This window comes from Corvus hawaiiensis, unplaced genomic scaffold (assembly GCF_020740725.1).
Source record: "Corvus hawaiiensis isolate bCorHaw1 unplaced genomic scaffold, bCorHaw1.pri.cur U_2, whole genome shotgun sequence".
In the NCBI taxonomy this organism is placed as follows: Eukaryota; Metazoa; Chordata; class Aves; order Passeriformes; family Corvidae; genus Corvus; species Corvus hawaiiensis.
In genome coordinates this window covers 193,661-211,147 of record NW_025963275.1, presented here as the reverse complement: position 1 = coordinate 211,147, position 17,487 = coordinate 193,661, and positions in this window count along the sequence as shown.

Below are 17,487 nucleotides of genomic sequence, written 5' to 3'. Positions count from 1 at the left end.
GATGGAAGCTGCTGGTGCCTTTCTCTGCTTGAAGCCCTCGTTTGATGCAAGCAGGTGCTCCCAGGTGTGTTCAGCAGCTGTTGCTCAGTGTTGATGCAAAGCTTTTGTGTTCCTCATGGAAGCAAGGAGCCATTGTGACACTGCAGGGGCTCATGGCATCAAGGAGAGAATTGTGACACTACAGAACCTCCTAGAAACAAGGCTCCATGGTGACACCGTGGCGAATCATGGAATCAAGGAGCCCCTTGTGACACAGAGAGGCCGCCTGGAAGCAATGGTCCACTGTTACACTGCGGATTCAAGAAGACCATGGGGACAGCACGGAACCTCATGGAGCCATCCGTCCATTGGGACACAGCGGGGCCTCATGGACACAAGGGGACCATTGTGGCAAAGCAGGGCCTCATGGAAGCATGGAGAGCATTGTGACATTGTGGGCAATCATGGAAGCATGGAGAGCATTGTGCCACTAAGGAAACTGATGGAACCAAGGCGATCACTGGGACACAATGGAAGCACATGGAATCAAGGCTCCATGATGACTTTGGAGGGCCTCATGGAGCACAGCATCCATTGTGACACAGCAAAGACCTCGTGGAACCAAGGAGCCTTTGTGATACTCCAGATGCGCATGCAAGCCAGGGTGCACTGGGGCCTTGTTGGAACCAAAGACACCTCTGCAAAAAGCAGGGTAGCTCACAGAACCAAGGAGTCCATTGTTACATTGTAGAAAATTATACATTACATTCTAGAAAACCTATGGAACCAAGGGGCTATTGTGACACAGTGGGGCCACATGGAAGCAATTGTCCATTATGACATTGTGGATCAAAGGTGAGCATGGTGACACTGCGGAACCTCATGGAAGCAAGGAGCCATTGTGACCCAGTGGGGCCTCATGGAATCAAGGAGACCATGGTGACACAGGTGATGCACATGAAGCCAAGGAGCCATTGTGACACAGCTGGGCTTCTTCCCTTCAGCTCTGCAGCTGGCTGTCCCAGCCCACAGCACCATGTGCCAAGTGCTCTCCTCAGGGCTCTGCCTGCACACAGGCCCAGAGAAGTTTTCCTGTTTGTAAGGAAAGAATGAAAAAGCCTGAGCAGGTTCCCTAGACAACCAAACCCACATGCTCAGTCCAGGCTGCCTGCAATGATGTCCCCTTTCTACAAGGGACACTGTGAGCAGGAATGATCTCTGGGAGCAGAATTCCCGCAGTCTTTCCACGGAATTCTCTGTCCCTGTCCTTTGCCTGGCTCTCTGTTGCAGATGGAAGCTGCTGCTGCCATTCTCAGCTTGAAGCCCGCTTTTGATGCAAGCAGATGCTCTCAGGTGTGTTCAGCAGCTGTTGCTCAGTGTTGATGCAAAGCTTTTGTGTTCCGCATGGAAGCAAGGAGCCATTGTGACACTGCAGGTGATGCGCATGAAGCTAAGGAGCCATTGTGACACAGTGGGGCCTCATGGAATCAAGGAGACCATGGTGACACAGGTGATGCACATGAAGCCAAGGAGCCATTGTGACCCAGTGGGGCCTCATGGAATCAAGGAGACCATGGTGACACAGGTGATGCACATGAAGCTAAGGAGCCATTGTGACACTGCAGGGGCTCATGGAATCAAGGAGACAATTGTGACAGTACAGAACCTCCTAGTAACAAGGCTCCATGGTGACACCATGGAAAATCTTGGAATCAAGGAGCCCCTTGTGACACAGAGAGGCCGCCTGGAAGCAATGGTCCATTGTTACACTGCGGATTCAAGAAGACCATGGGGACAGCACGGAACCTCATGGAACCATCCGTCCATTGGGACACAGCGGGGCCTCATGGACACAAGGGGACCATTGTGGCAAAGCAGGGCCTCATGGAAGCATGGAGAGCATTGTGCCACTAAGGAAACTGATGGAACCAAGGCGATCCCTGGGACATAATGGAAGCACATGGAATCAAGGCTCCATGATGACTTTGGAGGGCCTCATGGAGCACAGGATCCATTGTGACACAGCAAGACCTCGTGGAACCAAGGAGCCTTTGTGATACTCCAGATGCGCATGGAAGCCAGGGTGCACTGGGACACAGAGGTGCCTTGTTGGAACCAAGGACACCTCTGCAAAAAGCAGGGTAGCACACAGAACCAAGGAGTCCATTGTTACATTGTAGAAAATTATACATTACATTCTAGAAAACCTATGGAACCAAGGGGCTATTGTGACACAGTGGGGCCACATGGAAGCAATTGTCCATTATGACAATGTGGATCAAAGGTGAGCATGGTGACACTGCGGAACCTCATGGAAGCCAAGGAGCCATTGTGACACAGTGGGGCCTCATGGAATCAAGGAGACCATGGTGACACAGGTGATGCACATGAAGCCAAGGAGCCATTGTGACCCAGTGGGGCCTCATGGAATCAAGGAGACCATGGTGACACAGGTGATGCACATGAAGCCAAGGAGCCATTGTGACACAGCGGGGCTTCTTCCCTTGAGCTCTGCAGCTGGCTGTCCCAGCCCGAGGCACCATGTGCCAAGTGCTCTCCTCAGGGCTCTGCCTGCACACAGGCCCAGAGAAGTTTTCCTGTTTGTAAGGAAAGAATGAAAAAGCCTGAGCAGCTTTCCTCAACAACAAACCCACATACTCAGTCCAGGCTGCCTGCAATGATGTCCCCTTTCTACAAGGGACACTGTGAGCAGGAATGATCTCTGGGAGCAGAATTCCCGCAGTCTTTCCACGGAATTCTCTGTCCCTGTCCTTTCCCTGGCTCTCTGTTGCGGATGGAAGCTGCTGCTGCCATTCTCTGCTTGAAGCCCTCTTTTGATGCAAGCAGGTGCTCCCAGGTGTGTTCAGCAGCTGTTGCTCAGTGTTGATGCAAAGCTTTTGTGTTCCTCATGGAAGCAAGGAGCCATTGTGACACTGCAGGGGCTCATGGCATCAAGGAGAGAATTGTGACACTACAGAACCTCCTAGAAACAAGGCTCCATGGTGACACCGTGGCGAATCATGGAATCAAGGAGCCCCTTGTGACACAGAGAGGCCGCCTGGAAGCAATGGTCCACTGTTACACTGCGGATTCAAGAAGACCATGGGGACAGCACGGAACCTCATGGAGCCATCCGTCCATTGGGACACAGCGGGGCCTCATGGACACAAGGGGACCATTGTGGCAAAGCAGGGCCTCATGGAAGCATGGAGAGCATTGTGACATTGTGGGCAATCATGGAAGCATGGAGAGCATTGTGCCACTAAGGAAACTGATGGAACCAAGGCGATCACTGGGACACAATGGAAGCACATGGAATCAAGGCTCCATGATGACTTTGGAGGGCCTCATGGAGCACAGCATCCATTGTGACACAGCAAAGACCTCGTGGAACCAAGGAGCCTTTGTGATACTCCAGATGCGCATGCAAGCCAGGGTGCACTGGGGCCTTGTTGGAACCAAAGACACCTCTGCAAAAAGCAGGGTAGCTCACAGAACCAAGGAGTCCATTGTTAGATTGTAGAAAATTATACATTACATTCTAGAAAACCTATGGAACCAAGGGGCTATTGTGACACAGTGGGGCCACATGGAAGCAATTGTCCATTATGACAATGTGGATCAAAGGTGAGCATGGTGACACTGCGGAACCTCATGGAAGCAAGGAGCCATTGTGACACAGTGGGGCCTCATGGAATCAAGGAGACCATGGTGACACAGGTGATGCACATGAAGCCAAGGAGCCATTGTGACACAGTGGGGCCTCATGGAATCAAGGAGACCATGGTGACACAGGTGATGCACATGAAGCCAAGGAGCCATTGTGACCCAGTGGGGCCTCATGGAATCAAGGAGACCATGGTGACACAGGTGATGCACATGAAGCCAAGGAGCCATTGTGACCCAGTGGGGCCTCATGGAATCAAGGAGACCATGGTGACACAGGTGATGCACATGAAGCCAAGGAGCCATTGTGACATAGCTGGGCTTCTTCCCTTCAGCTCTGCAGCTGGCTGTCCCAGCCAACAGCACCATGTGCCAAGTGCTCTCCTCAGGGCTCTGCCTGCACACAGGCCCAGAGAAGTTTTCCTGTTTGTAAGGAAAGAATGAAAAAGCCTGAGCAGGTTCCCTAGACAACCAAACCCACATGCTTAGTCCAGGCTGCCTGCAATGATGTCCCCTTTCTACAAGGGACACTGTGAGCAGGAATGATCTCTGGGAGCAGAATTCCCGCAGTCTTTCCACGGAATTCTCTGTCCCTGTCCTTTCCCTGGCTCTCTGTTGCGGATGGAAGCTGCTGCTGCCATTCTCAGCTTGAAGCCCTCTTTTGATGCAAGCAGATGCTCTCAGGTGTGTTCAGCAGCTGTTGCTCAGTGTTGATGCAAAGCTTTTGTGTTCCGCATGGAAGCAAGGAGCCATTGTGACACTGCAGGTGATGCGCATGAAGCTAAGGAGCCATTGTGACACAGTGGGGCCTCATGGAATCAAGGAGACCATGGTGACACAGGTGATGCACATGAAGCCAAGGAGCCATTGTGACACAGTGGGGCCTGATGGAATCAAGGAGACCATGGTGACACAGGTGATGCACATGAAGCTAAGGAGCCATTGTGACACTGCAGGGGCTCATGGAATCAAGGAGACAATTGTGACACTACAGAACCTCCTAGTAACAAGGCTCCATGGTGACACCATGGAAAATCTTGGAATCAAGGAGCCCCTTGTGACACAGAGAGGCCGCCTGGAAGCAATGGTCCATTGTTACACTGCGGATTCAAGAAGACCATGGGGACAGCACGGAACCTCATGGAACCATCCGTCCATTGGGACACAGCGGGGCCTCATGGACACAAGGGGACCATTGTGGCAAAGCAGGGCCTCATGGAAGCATGGAGAGCATTGTGCCACTAAGGAAACTGATGGAACCAAGGCGATCCCTGGGACACAATGGAAGCACATGGAATCAAGGCTCCATGATGACTTTGGAGGGCCTCATGGAGCACAGGATCCATTGTGACACAGCAAGACCTCGTGGAACCAAGGAGCCTTTGTGATACTCCAGATGCGCATGGAAGCCAGGGTGCACTGGGACACAGAGGTGCCTTGTTGGAACCAAGGACACCTCTGCAAAAAGCAGGGTAGCTCACAGAACCAAGGAGTCCATTGTTAGATTGCAGAAAATTATACATTACATTCTAGAAAACTAATGGAACCAAGGGGCTATTGTGACACAGTGGGGCCACATGGAAGCAATTGTCCATTATGACAATGTGGATCAAAGGTGAGCATGGTGACACTGCGGAACCTCATGGAAGCCAAGGAGCCATTGTGACCCAGTGGGGCCTCATGGAATCAAGGAGACCATGGTGACACAGGTGATGCACATGAAGCCAAGGAGCCATTGTGACCCAGTGGGGCCTCATGGAATCAAGGAGACCATGGTGACACAGGTGATGCACATGAAGCCAAGGAACCATTGTGACACAGCGGGGCTTCTTCCCTTGAGCTCTGCAGCTGGCTGTCCCAGCCCGAGGCACCATGTGCCAAGTGCTCTCCTCAGGGCTCTGCCTGCACACAGGCCCAGAGAAGTTTTCCTGTTTGTAAGGAAAGAATGAAAAAGCCTGAGCAGCTTTCCTCAACAACAAACCCACATACTCAGTCCAGGCTGCCTGCAATGATGTCCCCTTTCTACAAGGGACACTGTGAGCAGGAATGATCTCTGGGAGCAGAATTCCCGCAGTCTTTCCACGGAATTCTCTGTCCCTGTCCTTTCCCTGGCTCTCAGTGTCAGATGGAAGCTGCTGGTGCCTTTCTCTGCTTGAAGCCCTCTTTTGATGCAAGCAGGTGCTCCCAGGTGTGTTCAGCAGCTGTTGCTCAGTGTTGATGCAAAGCTTTTGTGTTCCTCATGGAAGCAAGGAGCCATTGTGACACTGCAGGGGCTCATGGCATCAAGGAGACAATTGTGACAGTACAGAACCTCCTAGAAACAAGGCTCCATGGTGACACCGTGGCGAATCATGGAATCAAGGAGCCCCTTGTGACACAGAGAGGCCGCCTGGAAGCAATGGTCCACTGTTACACTGCGGATTCAAGAAGACCATGGGGACAGCACGGAACCTCATGGAGCCATCCGTCCATTGGGACACAGCGGGGCCTCATGGACACAAGGGGACCATTGTGGCAAAGCAGGGCCTCATGGAAGCATGGAGAGCATTGTGACATTGTGGGCAATCATGGAAGCATGGAGAGCATTGTGCCACTAAGGAAACTGATGGAACCAAGGCGATCACTGGGACACAATGGAAGCACATGGAATCAAGGCTCCATGATGACTTTGGAGGGCCTCATGGAGCACAGCATCCATTGTGACACAGCAAAGACCTCGTGGAACCAAGGAGCCTTTGTGATACTCCAGATGCGCATGCAAGCCAGGGTGCACTGGGGCCTTGTTGGAACCAAAGACACCTCTGCAAAAAGCAGGGTAGCTCACAGAACCAAGGAGTCCATTGTTACATTGTAGAAAATTATACATTACATTCTAGAAAACCTATGGAACCAAGGGGCTATTGTGACACAGTGGGGCCACATGGAAGCAATTGTCCATTATGACATTGTGGATCAAAGGTGAGCATGGTGACACTGCGGAACCTCATGGAAGCAAGGAGCCATTGTGACCCAGTGGGGCCTCATGGAATCAAGGAGACCATGGTGACACAGGTGATGCACATGAAGCCAAGGAGCCATTGTGACACAGCTGGGCTTCTTCCCTTCAGCTCTGCAGCTGGCTGTCCCAGCCCACAGCACCATGTGCCAAGTGCTCTCCTCAGGGCTCTGCCTGCACACAGGCCCAGAGAAGTTTTCCTGTTTTTAAGGAAAGAATGAAAAAGCCTGAGCAGGTTCCCTAGACAACCAAACCCACATGCTCAGTCCAGGCTGCCTGCAATGATGTCCCCTTTCTACAAGGGACACTGTGAGCAGGAATGATCTCTGGGAGCAGAATTCCCGCAGTCTTTCCACGGAATTCTCTGTCCCTGTCCTTTGCCTGGCTCTCTGTTGCAGATGGAAGCTGCTGCTGCCATTCTCAGCTTGAAGCCCTCTTTTGATGCAAGCAGATGCTCCCAGGTGTGTTCAGCAGCTGTTGCTCAGTGTTGATGCAAAGCTTTTGTGTTCCGCATGGAAGCAAGGAGCCATTGTGACACTGCAGGTGATGCGCATGAAGCTAAGGAGCCATTGTGACACAGTGGGGCCTCATGGAATCAAGGAGACCATGGTGACACAGGTGATGCACATGAAGCCAAGGAGCCATTGTGACCCAGTGGGGCCTGATGGAATCAAGGAGACCATGGTGACACAGGTGATGCACATGAAGCTAAGGAGCCATTGTGACACTGCAGGGGCTCATGGAATCAAGGAGACAATTGTGACAGTACAGAACCTCCTAGTAACAAGGCTCCATGGTGACACCATGGAAAATCTTGGAATCAAGGAGCCCCTTGTGACACAGAGAGGCCGCCTGGAAGCAATGGTCCATTGTTACACTGCGGATTCAAGAAGACCATGGGGACAGCACGGAACCTCATGGAACCATCCGTCCATTGGGACACAGCGGGGCCTCATGGACACAAGGGGACCATTGTGGCAAAGCAGGGCCTCATGGAAGCATGGAGAGCATTGTGCCACTAAGGAAACTGATGGAACCAAGGCGATCCCTGGGACATAATGGAAGCACATGGAATCAAGGCTCCATGATGACTTTGGAGGGCCTCATGGAGCACAGGATCCATTGTGACACAGCAAGACCTCGTGGAACCAAGGAGCCTTTGTGATACTCCAGATGCGCATGGAAGCCAGGGTGCACTGGGACACAGAGGTGCCTTGTTGGAACCAAGGACACCTCTGCAAAAAGCAGGGTAGCTCACAGAACCAAGGAGTCCATTGTTACATTGTAGAAAATTATACATTACATTCTAGAAAACTAATGGAACCAAGGGGCTATTGTGACACAGTGGGGCCACATGGAAGCAATTGTCCATTATGACAATGTGGATCAAAGGTGAGCATGGTGACACTGCGGAACCTCATGGAAGCCAAGGAGCCATTGTGACCCAGTGGGGCCTCATGGAATCAAGGAGACCATGGTGACACAGGTGATGCACATGAAGCCAAGGAGCCATTGTGACCCAGTGGGGCCTCATGGAATCAAGGAGACCATGGTGACACAGGTGATGCACATGAAGCCAAGGAACCATTGTGACACAGCGGGGCTTCTTCCCTTGAGCTCTGCAGCTGGCTGTCCCAGCCCGAGGCACCATGTGCCAAGTGCTCTCCTCAGGGCTCTGCCTGCACACAGGCCCAGAGAAGTTTTCCTGTTTGTAAGGAAAGAATGAAAAAGCCTGAGCAGCTTTCCTCAACAACAAACCCACATACTCAGTCCAGGCTGCCTGCAATGATGTCCCCTTTCTACAAGGGACACTGTGAGCAGGAATGATCTCTGGGAGCAGAATTCCCGCAGTCTTTCCACGGAATTCTCTGTCCCTGTCCTTTCCCTGGCTCTCAGTGTCAGATGGAAGCTGCTGGTGCCTTTCTCTGCTTGAAGCCCTCTTTTGATGCAAGCAGGTGCTCCCAGGTGTGTTCAGCAGCTGTTGCTCAGTGTTGATGCAAAGCTTTTGTGTTCCTCATGGAAGCAAGGAGCCATTGTGACACTGCAGGGGCTCATGGCATCAAGGAGAGAATTGTGACACTACAGAACCTCCTAGAAACAAGGCTCCATGGTGACACCGTGGCGAATCATGGAATCAAGGAGCCCCTTGTGACACAGAGAGGCCGCCTGGAAGCAATGGTCCACTGTTACACTGCGGATTCAAGAAGACCATGGGGACAGCACGGAACCTCATGGAGCCATCCGTCCATTGGGACACAGCGGGGCCTCATGGACACAAGGGGACCATTGTGGCAAAGCAGGGCCTCATGGAAGCATGGAGAGCATTGTGACATTGTGGGCAATCATGGAAGCATGGAGAGCATTGTGCCACTAAGGAAACTGATGGAACCAAGGCGATCACTGGGACACAATGGAAGCACATGGAATCAAGGCTCCATGATGACTTTGGAGGGCCTCATGGAGCACAGCATCCATTGTGACACAGCAAGACCTCGTGGAACCAAGGAGCCTTTGTGATACTCCAGATGCGCATGCAAGCCAGGGTGCACTGGGGCCTTGTTGGAACCAAAGACACCTCTGCAAAAAGCAGGGTAGCTCACAGAACCAAGGAGTCCATTGTTACATTGTAGAAAATTATACATTACATTCTAGAAAACCTATGGAACCAAGGGGCTATTGTGACACAGTGGGGCCACATGGAAGCAATTGTCCATTATGACATTGTGGATCAAAGGTGAGCATGGTGACACTGCGGAACCTCATGGAAGCAAGGAGCCATTGTGACCCAGTGGGGCCTCATGGAATCAAGGAGACCATGGTGACACAGGTGATGCACATGAAGCCAAGGAGCCATTGTGACACAGTGGGGCCTCATGGAATCAAGGAGACCATGGTGACACAGGTGATGCACATGAAGCCAAGGAGCCATTGTGACACAGTGGGGCCTCATGGAATCAAGGAGACCATGGTGACACAGGTGATGCACATGAAGCCAAGGAGCCATTGTGACACAGCTGGGCTTCTTCCCTTCAGCTCTGCAGCTGGCTGTCCCAGCCCACAGCACCATGTGCCAAGTGCTCTCCTCAGGGCTCTGCCTGCACACAGGCCCAGAGAAGTTTTCCTGTTTGTAAGGAAAGAATGAAAAAGCCTGAGCAGGTTCCCTAGACAACCAAACCCACATGCTCAGTCCAGGCTGCCTGCAATGATGTCCCCTTTCTACAAGGGACACCGTGAGCAGGAATGATCTCTGGGAGCAGAATTCCCGCAGTCTTTCCACGGAATTCTCTGTCCCTGTCCTTTCCCTGGCTCTCAGTGTCAGATGGAAGCTGCTGCTGCCATTCTCAGCTTGAAGCCCTCTTTTGATGCAAGCAGATGCTCTCAGGTGTGTTCAGCAGCTGTTGCTCAGTGTTGATGCAAAGCTTTTGTGTTCCTCATGGAAACAAGGAGCCATTGTGACACTGCAGGTGATGCGCATGAAGCTAAGGAGCCATTGTGACACAGTGGGGCCTCATGGAATCAAGGAGACCATGGTGACACAGGTGATGCACATGAAGCCAAGGAGCCATTGTGACCCAGTGGGGCCTCATGGAATCAAGGAGACCATGCTGACACAGGTGATGCACATGAAGCTAAGGAGCCATTGTGACACTGCAGGGGCTCATGGAATCAAGGAGACAATTGTGACAGTACAGAACCTCCTAGTAACAAGGCTCCATGGTGACACCATGGAAAATCTTGGAATCAAGGAGCCCCTTGTGACACAGAGAGGCCGCCTGGAAGCAATGGTCCATTGTTACACTGCGGATTCAAGAAGACCATGGGGACAGCACGGAACCTCATGGAACCATCCGTCCATTGGGACACAGTGGGGCCTCATGGACACAAGGGGACCATTGTGGCAAAGCAGGGCCTCATGGAAGCATGGAGAGCATTGTGCCACTAAGGAAACTGATGGAACCAAGGCGATCCCTGGGACACAATGGAAGCACATGGAATCAAGGCTCCATGATGACTTTGGAGGGCCTCATGGAGCACAGGATCCATTGTGACACAGCAAGACCTCGTGGAACCAAGGAGCCTTTGTGATACTCCAGATGCGCATGGAAGCCAGGGTGCACTGGGACACAGAGGGGCCTTGTTGGAACCAAAGACACCTCTGCAAAAAGCAGGGTAGCTCACAGAACCAAGGAGTCCATTGTTACATTGTAGAAAATTATACATTACATTCTAGAAAACCTATGGAACCAAGGGGCTATTGTGACACAGTGGGGCCACATGGAAGCAATTGTCCATTATGACAATGTGGATCAAAGGTGAGCATGGTGACACTGCGGAACCTCATGGAAGCCAAGGAGCCATTGTGACACAGTGGGGCCTCATGGAATCAAGGAGACCATGGTGACACAGGTGATGCACATGAAGCCAAGGAGCCATTGTGACCCAGTGGGGCCTCATGGAATCAAGGAGACCATGGTGACACAGGTGATGCACATGAAGCCAAGGAACCATTGTGACACAGCGGGGCTTCTTCCCTTGAGCTCTGCAGCTGGCTGTCCCAGCCCGAGGCACCATGTGCCAAGTGCTCTCCTCAGGGCTCTGCCTGCACACAGGCCCAGAGAAGTTTTCCTGTTTGTAAGGAAAGAATGAAAAAGCCTGAGCAGCTTTCCTCAACAACAAACCCACATACTCAGTCCAGGCTGCCTGCAATGATGTCCCCTTTCTACAAGGGACACTGTGAGCAGGAATGATCTCTGGGAGCAGAATTCCCGCAGTCTTTCCACGGAATTCTCTGTCCCTGTCCTTTCCCTGGCTCTCTGTTGCGGATGGAAGCTGCTGCTGCCATTCTCTGCTTGAAGCCCTCTTTTGATGCAAGCAGGTGCTCCCAGGTGTGTTCAGCAGCTGTTGCTCAGTGTTGATGCAAAGCTTTTGTGTTCCTCATGGAAGCAAGGAGCCATTGTGACACTGCAGGGGCTCATGGCATCAAGGAGAGAATTGTGACACTACAGAACCTCCTAGAAACAAGGCTCCATGGTGACACCGTGGCGAATCATGGAATCAAGGAGCCCCTTGTGACACAGAGAGGCCGCCTGGAAGCAATGGTCCACTGTTACACTGCGGATTCAAGAAGACCATGGGGACAGCACGGAACCTCATGGAGCCATCCGTCCATTGGGACACAGTGGGGCCTCATGGACACAAGGGGACCATTGTGGCAAAGCAGGGCCTCATGGAAGCATGGAGAGCATTGTGACATTGTGGGCAATCATGGAAGCATGGAGAGCATTGTGCCACTAAGGAAACTGATGGAACCAAGGCGATCCCTGGGACACAATGGAAGCACATGGAATCAAGGCTCCATGATGACTTTGGAGGGCCTCATGGAGCACAGCATCCATTGTGACACAGCAAGACCTCGTGGAACCAAGGAGCCTTTGTGATACTCCAGATGCGCATGCAAGCCAGGGTGCACTGGGGCCTTGTTGGAACCAAAGACACCTCTGCAAAAAGCAGGGTAGCTCACAGAACCAAGGAGTCCATTGTTACATTGTAGAAAATTATACATTACATTCTAGAAAACCTATGGAACCAAGGGGCTATTGTGACACAGTGGGGCCACATGGAAGCAATTGTCCATTATGACATTGTGGATCAAAGGTGAGCATGGTGACACTGCGGAACCTCATGGAAGCAAGGAGCCATTGTGACCCAGTGGGGCCTGATGGAATCAAGGAGACCATGGTGACACAGGTGATGCACATGAAGCCAAGGAGCCATTGTGACACAGTGGGGCCTGATGGAATCAAGGAGACCATGGTGACACAGGTGATGCACATGAAGCCAAGGAGCCATTGTGACACAGTGGGGCCTCATGGAATCACGGAGACCATGGTGACACAGGTGATGCACATGAAGCCAAGGAGCCATTGTGACACAGCTGGGCTTCTTCCCTTCAGCTCTGCAGCTGGCTGTCCCAGCCCACAGCACCATGTGCTAAGTGCTCTCCTCAGGGCTCTGCCTGCACACAGGCCCAGAGAAGTTTTCCTGTTTGTAAGGAAAGAATGAAAAAGCCTGAGCAGGTTCCCTAGACAACCAAACCCACATGCTCAGTCCAGGCTGCCTGCAATGATGTCCCCTTTCTACAAGGGACACTGTGAGCAGGAATGATCTCTGGGAGCAGAATTCCCGCAGTCTTTCCACGGAATTCTCTGTCCCTGTCCTTTCCCTGGCTCTCTGTTGCAGATGGAAGCTGCTGCTGCCATTCTCAGCTTGAAGCCCTCTTTTGATGCAAGCAGATGCTCTCAGGTGTGTTCAGCAGCTGTTGCTCAGTGTTGATGCAAAGCTTTTGTGTTCCTCATGGAAACAAGGAGCCATTGTGACACTGCAGGTGATGCGCATGAAGCTAAGGAGCCATTGTGACACAGTGGGGCCTCATGGAATCAAGGAGACCATGGTGACACAGGTGATGCACATGAAGCCAAGGAGCCATTGTGACCCAGTGGGGCCTCATGGAATCAAGGAGACCATGCTGACACAGGTGATGCACATGAAGCTAAGGAGCCATTGTGACACTGCAGGGGCTCATGGAATCAAGGAGACAATTGTGACAGTACAGAACCTCCTAGTAACAAGGCTCCATGGTGACACCATGGAAAATCTTGGAATCAAGGAGCCCCTTGTGACACAGAGAGGCCGCCTGGAAGCAATGGTCCATTGTTACACTGCGGATTCAAGAAGACCATGGGGACAGCACGGAACCTCATGGAACCATCCGTCCATTGGGACACAGCGGGGCCTCATGGACACAAGGGGACCATTGTGGCAAAGCAGGGCCTCATGGAAGCATGGAGAGCATTGTGCCACTAAGGAAACTGATGGAACCAAGGCGATCCCTGGGACACAATGGAAGCACATGGAATCAAGGCTCCATGATGACTTTGGAGGGCCTCATGGAGCACAGGATCCATTGTGACACAGCAAGACCTCGTGGAACCAAGGAGCCTTTGTGATACTCCAGATGCGCATGGAAGCCAGGGTGCACTGGGACACAGAGGGGCCTTGTTGGAACCAAGGACACCTCTGCAAAAAGCAGGGTAGCTCACAGAACCAAGGAGTCCATTGTTACATTGTAGAAAATTATACATTACATTCTAGAAAACCTATGGAACCAAGGGGCTATTGTGACACAGTGGGGCCACATGGAAGCAATTGTCCATTATGACAATGTGGATCAAAGGTGAGCATGGTGACACTGCGGAACCTCATGGAAGCCAAGGAGCCATTGTGACCCAGTGGGGCCTCATGGAATCAAGGAGACCATGGTGACACAGGTGATGCACATGAAGCCAAGGAGCCATTGTGACCCAGTGGGGCCTCATGGAATCAAGGAGACCATGGTGACACAGGTGATGCACATGAAGCCAAGGAACCATTGTGACACAGCGGGGCTTCTTCCCTTGAGCTCTGCAGCTGGCTGTCCCAGCCCGAGGCACCATGTGCCAAGTGCTCTCCTCAGGGCTCTGCCTGCACACAGGCCCAGAGAAGTTTTCCTGTTTGTAAGGAAAGAATGAAAAAGCCTGAGCAGCTCTCCTCAACAACAAACCCACATACTCAGTCCAGGCTGCCTGCAATGATGTCCCCTTTCTACAAGGGACACTGTGAGCAGGAATGATCTCTGGGAGCAGAATTCCCGCAGTCTTTCCACGGAATTCTCTGTCCCTGTCCTTTCCCTGGCTCTCTGTTGCGGATGGAAGCTGCTGCTGCCATTCTCTGCTTGAAGCCCTCTTTTGATGCAAGCAGGTGCTCCCAGGTGTGTTCAGCAGCTGTTGCTCAGTGTTGATGCAAAGCTTTTGTGTTCCTCATGGAAGCAAGGAGCCATTGTGACACTGCAGGGGCTCATGGCATCAAGGAGACAATTGTGACACTACAGAACCTCCTAGAAACAAGGCTCCATGGTGACACCGTGGCGAATCACGGAATCAAGGAGCCCCTTGTGACACAGAGAGGCCGCCTGGAAGCAATGGTCCACTGTTACACTGCGGATTCAAGAAGACCATGGGGACAGCATGGAACCTCATGGAACCATCCGTCCATTGGGACACAGCGGGGCCTCATGGACACAAGGGGACCATTGTGGCAAAGCAGGGCCTCATGGAAGCATGGAGAGCATTGTGACATTGTGGGCAATCATGGAAGCATGGAGAGCATTGTGCCACTAAGGAAACTGATGGAACCAAGGCGATCACTGGGACACAATGGAAGCACATGGAATCAAGGCTCCATGATGACTTTGGAGGGCCTCATGGAGCACAGGATCCATTGTGACACAGCAAGACCTCGTGGAACCAAGGAGCCTTTGTGATACTCCAGATGCGCATGGAAGCCAGGGTGCACTGAGACACAGCGGTGCCTTGTTGGAACCAAGGACACCTCTGCAAAAAGCAGGGTAGCTCACAGAACCAAGGAGTCCATTGTTACATTGTAGAAAATTATACATTACATTCTAGAAAACCTATGGAACCAAGGGGCTTATGTGACACAGTGGGGCCACATGGAAGCAATTGTCCATTATGACAATGTGGATCAAAGGTGAGCATGGTGACACTGCGGAACCTCATGGAAGCAAGGAGCCATTGTGACACAGTGGGGCCTCATGGAATCAAGGAGACCATGGTGACACAGGTGATGCACATGAAGCCAAGGAGCCATTGTGACCCAGTGGGGCCTCATGGAATCAAGGAGACCATGGTGACACAGGTGATGCACATGAAGCCAAGGAGCCATTGTGACACAGTGGGGCCTCATGGAATCAAGGAGACCATGGTGACACAGGTGATGCACATGAAGCCAAGGAGCCATTGTGACACAGTGGGGCCTGATGGAATCAAGGAGACCATGGTGACACAGGTGATGCACATGAAGCCAAGGTGCCATTGTGACACAGCGGGGCTTCTTCCCTTGAGCTCTGCAGCTGGCTGTCCCAGCCCGAGGCACCATGTGCCAAGTGCTCTCCTCAGGGCTCTGCCTGCACACAGGCCCAGGAGAAGTTTTCCTGTTTGTAAGGAAAGAATGGAAAAGCCTGAGCAGGTTCCCTAGACAACCAAACCCACATGCTCAGTCCAGGCTGCCTGCAATGATGTCCCCTTTCTACAAGGGACACTGTGAGCAGGAATGATCTCTGGGAGCAGAATTTTCGCAGTCTTTCCACTGAATTCTCTGTCCCTGTCCTTTGCCTGGCTCTCTGTTGCAGATGGAAGCTGCTGCTGCCATTCTCAGCTTGAAGCCCTCGTTTGATGCAAGCAGATGCTCCCAGGTGTGTTCAGCAGCTGTTGCTCAGTGTTGATGCAAAGCTTTTGTGTTCCTCATGGAAGCAAGGAGCCATTGTGACACTGCAGGGGCTCATGGCATCAAGGAGACAATTGTGACAGTACAGAACCTCCTAGAAACAAGGCTCCATGATGACACCGTGGCGAATCATGGAACCACATGGAAATGTGTTCCTCATGAGACACAGCAGGGCCTTGTTGGAACCAAAGACACCTCTGCAAAAAGCAGGGTAGCTCACAGAACCAAGGAGTCCATTGTTACAATAGAAAACCTATGGAAGCAAGGAGACCATTGTGACACAGTGGGGCCACATGGAAGCCACGGAGCCATTGTGACCCAGTGGGGCCTCATGGAATCAAGGAGACCATGGTGACACAGGTGATGCACATGAAGCCAAGGAGCCATTGTGACACAATGGGGCCTCATGGAATCAAGGAGACCATGGTGACACAGGTGATGCACATGAAGCCAAGGAGCCATTGTGACACAGTGGGGCCTGATGGAATCAAGGAGACCATGGTGACACAGGTGATGCACATGAAGCCAAGGAGCCATTGTGACCCAGTGGGGCCTCATGGAATCAAGGAGACCATGGTGACACAGGTGATGCACATGAAGCCAAGGAGCCATTGTGACACAGTGGGGCCTCATGGAATCAAGGAGACCATGGTGACACAGGTGATGCACATGAAGCCAAGGAGCCATTGTGACCCAGTGGTGCCTCATGGAATCAAGGAGACCATGGTGACACAGGTGATGCACATGAAGCCAAGGAGCCATTGTGACATAGCTGGGCTTCTTCCCTTGAGCTCTGCAGCTGGCTGTCCCAGCCCGAGGCACCATGTGCCAAGTGCTCTCCTCAGGGCTCTGCCTGCACACAGGCCCAGAGAAGTTTTCCTGTTTGTAAGGAAAGAATGAAAAAGCCTGAGCAGGTTCCCTAGACAACCAAACCCACATGCTCAGTCCAGGCTGCCTGCAATGATGTCCCCTTTCTACAAGGGACACTGTGAGCAGGAATGATCTCTGGGAGCAGAATTCCCGCAGTCTTTCCACGGAATTCTCTGTCCCTGTCCTTTCCCTGGCTCTCTGTTGCGGATGGAAGCTGCTGCTGCCATTCTCAGCTTGAAGCCCTCTTTTGATGCAAGCAGATGCTCTCAGGTGTGTTCAGCAGCTGTTGCTCAGTGTTGATGCAAAGCTTTTGTGTTCCGCATGGAAGCAAGGAGCCATTGTGACACTGCAGGTGATGCGCATGAAGCTAAGGAGCCATTGTGACACAGTGGGGCCTCATGGAATCAAGGAGACCATGGTGACACAGGTGATGCACATGAAGCCAAGGAGCCATTGTGACACAGTGGGGCCTGATGGAATCAAGGAGACCATGGTGACACAGGTGATGCACATGAAGCTAAGGAGCCATTGTGACACTGCAGGGGCTCATGGAATCAAGGAGACAATTGTGACACTACAGAACCTCCTAGTAACAAGGCTCCATGGTGACACCATGGAAAATCTTGGAATCAAGG